Source organism: Lactuca saligna, chromosome 2 (assembly GCF_052625555.1).
Source record: "Lactuca saligna cultivar CGN05327 chromosome 2, ASM5262555v1, whole genome shotgun sequence".
Lineage (NCBI taxonomy): Eukaryota > Viridiplantae > Streptophyta > Magnoliopsida > Asterales > Asteraceae > Lactuca > Lactuca saligna.
In genome coordinates this window covers 123,103,205-123,113,743 of record NC_136418.1, presented here as the reverse complement: position 1 = coordinate 123,113,743, position 10,539 = coordinate 123,103,205, and the positions used below count along the sequence as shown (strand labels likewise).

Sequence of the window (10,539 nt, the reverse complement as noted above, 5' to 3'; positions counted from 1 at the left end):
TGAATGATGTTGATTTCCTCGAAAAACCTGATGTTTTCCGATAAGATAATATAATTGTTTCATATTGTTATACCGTCACAACGAATGATTCTGATTTTTCCTTGATTACTCGGATAGTATTGGATTTATTTATGTGAGTCGTTATAACCATGCATGATAATGACTAGTTAGTCTGTCTTGGCATTCAAATGAACGTTGGAATTGATCTTAAAATTTTGTCACCCTAGACTGACCGAGTCTAAATGTAGCGAATAGATAAGGTGTGGGGGAGTCAACCCCGTATAGATCTATACACAAACTCTCGCTCTCCCTCCAGAAGACTTTGATTATAACTACAGACTACAAATGACCCATAAAGGTGCTGCCCGTTATTACTCACTGAATCCAACATGAATTTGATTACCATTGATTAACGACCTGTATATGTTTATTGAATTGAAGGCAAGCCTAACAAACGAGGAGAAGAAGATTACAAGGTCCTGCTAATCCCATGTATTATTTATGGCTATTGGGTATACGAAGGACACGTTGGCCCATTTCGCGTTTGATTTATTTGGACCTTACTAACAATGCTAATGGGCCACTGAGGCCCAATAGCACTTGAAAGTCATTGATGGTCCCTTAAACATGTAATTGGGTCATAGAAGGCCTAATAAACATTTATTTTTATCGGCGGGCTCAAAAGTTATGTTAATGGGTAACGAAGGCCCAATAAGCATGATTTGAGACTTTCAAGCCCAAAGATTTGAATATTTACTTGTTTTAGGTATAGTAGAATTGTTGGAAAGTTTGATTGAATGATTGTTAATTTCGTATCAGCACGAGGCCGGTCGGTTGTTTATAACGATATTTGGAATTTTACGTATATTCATCTTTCTATTTTTATGAGTTGTATTTTGGTATTTTTTTTTTTTTACTCAAATATCTTAATAATATAATAATTGGTTCAAAATATTGGTTTGACCTTTTCATCCGTTCTTTAATAAAAATGACAATTTTAGTTCCTTATTTAAAAAAAAAAAAAAAAAAAAAAAAGACATTTTAGGCCCTTAAACCATTTTCTTTACATTTTCGACCCATGGACTTGTTTAAGTGATGTTTTTAGTTCAAAATTTACTCTTTGGCAGTTTCAGCCCCTCCAGTAAAAAGTTTTTTCATTTGAGGTCCATACTTTTCATAACTTTTACAATTTTGGCCCAAAATCCAAAAAGTTTACATTTTTTATCCTTGTTTGGAAAAAAAATCATTTTAACCCCTGAATTAGTTTTGTTTACCCTTTTACCCCCTGTTTTAAAAAGTTTACCATTTCAATCCCTTGAAAATTTTATTTTTCGCAATTTTTGGCTCAATGGGCCGAAAAGCTCAAAATTTGGCCCATTAAGCTACAAATTACATTTCTAGCCCTTTAAAGAGTATGTTATTCATAAAAACATTTATTTTTATAGTTTTGACTCTTTTAGTCCTTAAGAAAACCATAAATGATAGCTTTCAACTCAACTTTTATTTATTTGACAAATTAAGCCCAAAAAATGAGTTTTATGTTGCAATATGTTTATTATCACCTTAGAGGGTAATTTTTCTTGACTTGTTTAGTGTAATATATCTTAGATCATGTTTATCTTCCTCCTAGAGCCATATATCTCGAGGTTTCTTTCCTTTTTGTTACATATTTACCACATAAACACATGAAATCACACATAACATACACATACACATAGATCTACACATTTTACTTGTATACTCCCCCATAAAACTTATGAAAACCGAAAAGATAGGGGTATGAACTCACCTTTTCTTGTGGATCACGATTTTGAAGAAGAAATGGAAGAAAGTGAGGTGATTTTCGGCCCTAGCAACACTTGATGTTGATCTCGAGCTTGAGGTGTTTCTAAGAGTATGATTACCACAATTGTTTAAGAGAAGGGATCTCATCATGAGAAAAGAGTTATAAAATCGTAGGATATGTGTAAATTACCAAGAAGTGATGATAATCTCTTGAAATCCTTTTGTTGCACAAGTAAAATTTCAAGACTTTTGGAGTGGGAAGGAGGCGAATTTTGAGAGAGTTTAGAAGAGTTTTGGTGTTGTGTGTGTGGGTGATTTGGCTCTTTCTTTTGGGCCAAGAATTAAGAAGAAGAAAGGAGAAGAGAAAAAGGTGAAGAGATGGTGCATGGAGACATGTGAGGTTTTGCATGAAAATCCATGATATAATAAGGAGTTGGCTAACCCTCCTTATTTCATTATTTTTTTTTGTTTTCCTTTTGGGCCGAGAAAGAGAGAAAAGGGGAGAGGATTTGGGCCTTTTGTGCTTAAGTCCATCATATGGGCCTATTTTCATGATTTTTGGCCCAATTAGTCTTTGGAGATGGTTCACGGCCCAATATCAATCAAAGTATGAGTTTTATGGCCCATTAGGTTAATTAGATTTGTTATGGCCCAATAAGGGTAGTTTATTTCATTTTAGGCCCATTATGGCCCAAAATGTTAAAATAAATGAAAGTGGGTACAACTAGAGCCAATTTAAGAGTTCTAAGCCCAAAATAGTTGATGTGTGTAAACTCAACTAGTTTTAAATCTACTTTTAATTATAAAATAAACACACAAAGATAGTGGACCTATCAATTGTGGTATAGCTAAATAAGTAGGGTATCGAACACAGGGAACGATAAATTAAAACTAAAAACTAATTTTATCTAAATTAATTAATAAGTAGGGGTTTTCTCTAGTTTTACAAGACTAGAAAACTTACTAACTATCACTTAAACTAAAAGCTAGAAAAGCCAAGAATTACTAGATTCAATAATGGGAAGGACTTCTGTTTAGTTCAACTCAATTGATCCTATGGTTGATATTATGGTAATAGTGAAATGGACTAACTCTTTTGTTGGTTACCGATTCAAGTGATTAGATTCGCATTCACTACACTAACCCTTAATGAACAAACTAACTCAAACAGTGATCAGTTGTCTAATTTAATTAAATTCACTAGATTAATTATTCGGGTTAATTTAGACTTGCAATAGTTAACTAATTTGGTCCTTTAGTTAACTTCTTGTTGATGGTCATCACACAAGCTCACACATGAATTTACCTAATTTTCTTATTAATTCTAGTTTCATGTTCATTAATCCTAGATATATGATAAAGTGGTCACATAAACATATGAGGTTGATAATCAAAAGATATTCATACTATTTAATTACCTTCCTATTAACATAAAATTAATTATTATTCACACACAAGGTTCTTTAGCATGCTAAAACTAACAAAAATCACCAACATTGAATTAATCCTACCAATAATCAAACCATAGTATCAATTTTGTATCCCTAAACAAAAGTTTAAGAGTTTTAGCTCATGATTGAGGTAAATAACAACAAATAAACGAATTCTAATTGTCTAGCCATAATGGAAAACAAAAGATTAAGTAGAATGATGAGAAATTTGCCTCAAATCTCCTTCGGAATTGGATTCTAGGTTGTATCTTCGTTCTCTAGGATTCTTCTGGCTCTTCAATCACAGCTAATCTCTCCAGAAGGGTTCCAGAATTCCTCCTGTCGATCTGAGAAGTTATCTTTATAAATGCGAACCGACTCGCCGAGTCCATCTATTAATCCTTGTATGCGATAAGTCTATGAGTCTTTAAGTCTTTATCTTCTCGAATATTCGATCGGGCTCGCCGAGTAGTCGACCCTACTTGCCGAGTCGGTGTTGTTTTTAGTGGTTTTCTTCTTTGTTCAATTCCCGAGCTCCCAATCGCTTCTCCTGCTTCCTTTTGCTTCTGAGCTTCACTTTTGTACTGAAAACATAATTCAAACACTTTTAAGTATCTTTTGTCCATGATATAAAAATTTAGCTAATAAATGATAAAAAAAATCTATACTTAATATGATATAAATATGCAAATATCAAAATACCCTACACTTGACTTTTGCTTGCCCCCAAGCAAAACTGAATTTTAACACATTAGAATCACATATGACAACTCCAATCTAACCCAGCCATTATGCCAAGACCGCAACGCATACATTTGTGTCTATAAATTTTCCTAAATACCCCCATACTCCAAATACTCACAATCCTCATAAACATTCGCCCACTTATCCCGAACAATGCTCATTTTATGCATCCCTCCGAATCCATCCGCAGAAAACCTCCTATCCTCAAGGTATTTTTAGTTGAGCAACCTAAGCATACATAATCTAGAATTACAATTTATGATACCACTATGGAGCTCTTTTGACTTCTTCATTTTCTTGATAATTTGATCTTTTATTTCTTTGAATTCACCACCTTTGTTGTTTGATTTTTGGTATCTTTAATTTTTTTTTTGAATTTCTTGGAATTTGGATCTTTTGATCTTCACTTTAGTTGCTCCATAATTCTTTAACTTTTCTTGCAATTCTGTCTTTTTTTTCAACATGTACCTCACTTTTTTCACTCAAAACCCTACATACTTAAGCAGGGGCACTCAACTTCAACCTTTATTGGCTAACGATAATAATCTTCTTGTATACATTTCTGGTACAAGATACTAAACATATTGCATCCTTCGGGCTAAGCAAGGTCGTGTTTTTGTCCCATGATTTCACTGGAATAAGGAAGCCACAAATGCACTAGAACGTATATAGGCTCAACTAAACATTTGGGTCTTCATGCAATCATCAACACAATTCTAACATGAAATCCTAAATACTTTATACCAAAATTTTCTATAAATTAATCCCTAAGTCACATTTTTTTTTGTATGCAAAATTTTTAAATTAGAACTAAATTAGGATATTAAGATTCTACATTTACTAAAATGACATCAACCCCCTTAAGATTCTACATTTACTAAAATGACATCAACCCCCTACCCCACACTTAATTTATGCAATGTCCCCATTGCATATTATGCATGAAAACGAACAATAAAATAAAAAAGGAATTGGAACAAACTCCCCTGGGATAGCAGTCGCTAGGTCGATATCTCTATTATTCAACTCCATCTTCAATTGACTTTAGACATGGAGATAGCTCATCCACGTCTTGGGCATCAAATCACATGTGGGCAGCTCCAAATAGGCAGGAAAAATAGTGTAAATTCTTCAAGAATCGATAAGGAAGAATAAATGGTCAAGTGGTATATTCAACAGCATTGAATCAACAATCTTGTTGGTATAAAATTGAGTGACTCGTCGAGTCATATAAATGACTCATCGAGTGTAGTCGCGGACAGCTTCGAAAGTGTGAAAATACAACGCGACTCGTCGAGTTAGTTAAGTGCACTCGACGAGTAGACCACTGGGTGGAAAATTTACATTCTGCATTTGTTCCAGCTTTTGATAAATCTTCAAAACTTCCAATAACTTCTAGACTCATTCACTCATGTCCCTCAGGACCAGACTCGACACCTTAACTCTAAACTCCGCCCTTTCTTTAGTCTTTTCCACTCTTTATATTTTTTCTTTCTCTCTAAAACTCTAGACCCCCTATGCAAGCATTCCTAATCCAAAATCTGAAAGTCATCAAGGCAAATTAAACATCAAGCATAAAAATAAAAGTCTTAACTAAAAAAATTCAAACACACCAAACAAAACAAAAACAAAAATAAAATAAATTGTTCAACAAAGCATAAAAAAACTAGTCCTCCTCCTCATCATCATCTCCATACACAGCTCCACTTCCACTAGCTCCACTCCTCCTTTCATTAATCACCTCATCCCAAGATGGAATGTATGGGAAGTTACCCACATCAATATGCGGAATATGGAAGGGGTCAAAAAGCCGAATGTTGGACTCATTGCTAAAATTGAGACTCCTCGCCATTTGATCTTACATTCTCCTCATCTCAACATTATACCAGTCCATTGGCACTTCATCATTATCCACCGGAATTACCGGAGGTTCCTCCTCCACGTCTCGCTCTCGTCTCGACCGAACCCTCCTTCCTGACGCCTCGGGACCAACCACTGGATCATCATGCGGGATAGCATAATGACCACCGCCATAATCCTCAATAATTCTCGCCCTCCGAAAAAGAATGGGATTAAATGGAGGGGCAGGAATCATCGTCATCAAATTCCATACAACACGGGTCATCAACCCAAATGAGTTAGCTAGCTGGGTGACGAACATGCCACCATTAATTTTGGAGGTTTTGCGATCCTTGACCGCACCCTCCGACAAATAAGAAGCCAAACACCACGGAATGTTGCAAAAGGTGTTAGGTGTGATGATGCTCCAAAGGTAAAAGACATCAAGGTTGGAAACCTTATCGTCATCCTTTCATTGATTGATGGTGGTGGAAATAAGACGGTGAATGAGACGGTGCGTGGGTGACCGAATACTTCCTTCTTGGGCCGACTTCGGAATGTACAACTTGTTGGCGATTGTGTTCCACCAACCTGTACTCGTAACACCATCGGGGAACACCTTATGAGAGTGTACCAAAAAGGCACGAAAAATAGCAGTCGAGACCAATGGTCGGTCATAAATCCCCAACCGACAGGCAAGATCAATAACGGAGCATTGCTGGAACTCGCCCCCAAGGAAAAAAATGAAACTCGCCAGGTGATAACAATCATCTCCTCCACGAAAAGATACCATGGAGAAAAATTCCCAGCAAAGTTACTAGTACACCGGTTCTTGAATTCTAAAAACCATGCTCCATCCATCACAAATCATTGTCTCTCCCTCGTATGTAAATTCCTTCAAAATATAAGGTGCTAACTCCTCCTCATACCGAACATTTTGCAACCAATCCCAATCAACCCTATTGGGTACATAAATCTCCTTCTTTTTGACCTCAGCCAACTTTTTCTTCCATCTTGTCATTGTTGAAGCCGATTCAATTTGAGGAAAATTCAACCAAGGAAAATCTCCTTGGTATCCACTTGAGCTTTGTCCTCTGTGAAACATTGTCCCTACAAAACAAAGAACAAACAACCCAGAAAACATAGAAAATCATCAAAATAGATTACAGTTGGGTCCCCGACTGGACTCGTCGAGTCCATGAACGACTCGGCGAGTCGTATAAACTGCGCGAGTCAGTCGACGAGTCGATTGAAATTCAACCATGAAAACTCAAAATTTCTTCAAGGGTTTTGTCCAGGGATGTTCCTAAGATGTATTAGGGCAAGAATAATCATCCAAAACAACATAATTAACACTAAATCAAAACCGTAAAAATTCACTAAACTTCAAAATCGGATATTCTATGAAATTGACACCCTAGATCATCTAAAAACCATGGCTTTAACATAATTAAGGAAGAAATTAAATACCTTTAGTGATAAAAATCAAAAATCTTGAAGGAGTGAAGACTTTGATGAGTGCTTGAGAGAGAACACAAATGGGGGCGCACGGCGAGTGATGGGGGAAACTGATTTCATTATGGTTAAAAACCCTAGTTACCGGTTGTAAAAATTCATTTTAAATTAATTAATTTTTTTATGTAAATAAAATCGACTCGTCGAGTCAGAGTCAGACTCAGCGAGTCTGGTCGCGAATTCAAACTCATCTGGAATCGGAAGCGACTCATCGAGTCAGGGTCAGACTCGATGAGTCGGTTGTAAACAATTCAGAAAATAATATGATTTTGCCATTAAAAATTTATTCCACCCCACACTTACTCCATATGCACTCTCAAGCAATCATGTCTGATGATTCGGAAGATGAATAAAAATCCTAAAAATGAAAATCAAACTAAAACGAAAAAAATGAAAGAAAGCAAACTCTAATAACGGGTTGCCTCCCGCCAAGCGCTTCTTTTTAAGGAGTCGTTAGCTGGACTCCTTCCTTTCTACGTTTCTTCATTTTCCTGCATCGGGAATGCACGCCTAATCTTTTGTGGTTTGTACTTTGTCTTGTAAGCGTGTATCTTCTTCTTGTAAGCCAGTCTTAATTCTTCTCTCTTCTTCCTTATAGCATCATCCTCAGCTGCATGGTTTTCCCTTTTCCTCACTTTCTTCTTCTTTACCCGATTCTCTCGCACCCTCTTTTTCACTTCCTCTTCTTTAATCTTTATTACTTCGTAATTGGTGAAAACTCATGCTCTAGGTTTGGTAATGAATGGGTGATCAGCATCATCTCTCCTTGCATTTTCCTCTTCTCTAAAGCTTTCCTCCTCTTCAAGTGAAGTGTCTTCATCATTTTGCATTATCGTGTCAAGGCATGCTACATGAACGTGTTGAAGATTACCATCCATTCCTCCTTCTGCTGCTTGATCTTCTAAAGAATTAGGGAAAATCTTCTTGTCCAAAACATGCAGAGAGTTGGTAACAAGCATATCTAAATTGTCTAAAATGTTGAGATTTTCGATTGGACTCTTCGAGTCAGGGAAAGTGACTCGGGCGATTCGGATTGTATTCCTCACTTTCCACTGTGTTTTCCGAATCGGTTCCTTTCAGCAGCTTCTCTATATCCTCCAGGTCTTTTTCAATATCTTCATTACCTCCAGAGGATAGCAAAAACTTATTCGGATCTTCTTCTTGCAAAAGTGAAAGTTCTTTTTGTAGTATCTCATTATCCAAATCAATGAATGAGATTTCTTCTTTTCTTCCTTCTTCTTGCTTGATCTCTGGTAAAGCTTTAAACACGGCTGACTCGTCTCCTACCCTCAACATTAGTGTGGACTCTCATACATCAATCAATGCACATGCGGTATTCAAAAATGATCTCCCCAAAATAATTGGAATTTCGGGGTCTTCTTCCATATCAAGTACCACAAAGTCCACGGGAAAAATAAATTTGTCGACCTTAATGAGGAGATCTTCACAAACACCTCTTGGTTGAATAGTCGTCTTGTCCGCTAAATGGATCTTCATATTAACAGGCCTTGGCTCCGGTAAATTCAGCTTCTTGAAGAAAGAGAAGGGCATTAAGTTGGTAATTGCACCCGAATCGGTCAACGCTTGAGTGGCAAGTACATTTCCAAATTGGCATGGAATTATGATGCTCCCCGGATCGCCCTTCTTTTCTGTTAGCTCACTCAATACTATCTCCACGACTTCAACTAAATCTTTTCTTGCAGCAAAAAGACCGTTTAGCAAGTTAAAGTACTTGGGTGTTTAAATCATTGTTTCCATAAATGGAATGTTGACTTGAAGGGCTCGAACATGCTCCATGAAAGATTTATACGCTCTAACCTTTTCACCAGGCATGGCTCTAGTTGGGAATTGCAAAGGGGGATTTTAAGGCTTTGAGGGAATAACAGTTTTGTCATCAGTGCATGGACATGTCGAGTCCATTAGAGGGACTCGGCGAGTTTGGTCGGGTTTAGCTGGAGCCGCCTCTTTTGCCTTTTCTGTCTTCACCTTGGAGATCTTCTGTCCAGGTGTGAAAATGTCTTCATAGCTGGAATCACAGCGTTCACATTCTCCATTCTCGGATTATTCTCGGTGTTACTTGGAAGTTGACCCGGTATTCTCTCGTTCACTTGATGTGCAAGTTGTCCTAACTGTTTCTCAATATTGAGAATAGATGTCTATTGATTCCTTAGCATATTCTTGGTCTCTTGTATTGCAGCATCATGACCATTATTTCTTTTCTCGGATGCGGCTATAAATCTAGTGAACATCTCTTCTAAATCGACTTTCTTTTCCATTACCGGTTCTTCCTTTTGATAAAATCCCCTCTCTTTCTGCTTGTATTTCTCCTCTTTAGCCTTCTTGTATTCTTCATGCGGGAGCCATTACTTCTTTGGTTTCCGCCAATTCTCATCGTATCGATCGCCGCTTGAGTATAACACTTGAGTTTTCTTGTTTCCATTTTCATCCAAGTCACAATCCTTCGTGAGATGAGGGCCTCTACAGTTCTCGCATCCAACTCGAATAGCATGGATTGTTTGATCCATTTTTTTCATTCTTCTATCTAAACTATCGAGCTTAGCAATCATCGCCGCCATGCCATCATTTGTTGAGTTCACTACCCCCCGACTTACTTCATTTCTTGGATTGTGGTATTCTCTAGAATGCTTAGAGAATTCTTCAATTAACTCCTTGATTACCGGGGGTGCCTTCTTTGTGAGTGGGCCTTGCGATTCGAGCAATTTTCGTGTGGTGACATTGACTCCATCATAGAAGGTGGAGACCTCTTGTTGGCTATTGAGGTTATGGTGTGGGCAATTTCTAAGAAGACCTTTGTACCTTTCCTAAGCTTCATAAAGAGACTCTCTGGGTTGTTGATCAAAGTTGGCAATGGCTTTCTTCAACTTAGCTATTTTGGAAGGCGGGCAAAAGTGGTCTATGAACTCTTCTTTCATCTTAGCCCATGTGGTGACTGACCTGGGAGGAAGTGACTTCAGCCAATCCTTTGCAGCACCCTTGAATGTGACTGGAAGCATGTGAAGTAGCTGGGTATCGCGTGGCACATTTGGTACATTGAAGTAGTCATCCACATCATTTACTCCATCCAAGTGCTTGTAGGCATCTTCGTGGTCTTTTCCATAGAAAGGAATCTCCTTGAGTTGAGCGAGGATATGACCCTTTAGCTCGAAAGTAGCGGTAGTGGGAATTACGGGTTGCACAAGTCCTGGGCCAGTGTCATCGCGCATCC

The 10,539-nt window shown here is 37.5% G+C and overlaps 1 non-coding gene across 1 annotated transcript; it reads left to right on the top strand.

Annotated features, from left to right (window-relative positions):
- The first annotated feature begins 10,091 nt into the window (after positions 1-10,091).
- LOC145033231 (small nucleolar RNA R71) lies at positions 10,092-10,198 on the top strand. Its single transcript, XR_013677464.1, has one exon. It is a non-coding gene; the product is annotated as a small nucleolar RNA R71 (small nucleolar RNA).
- Positions 10,199-10,539: the final 341 nt, after the last annotated feature.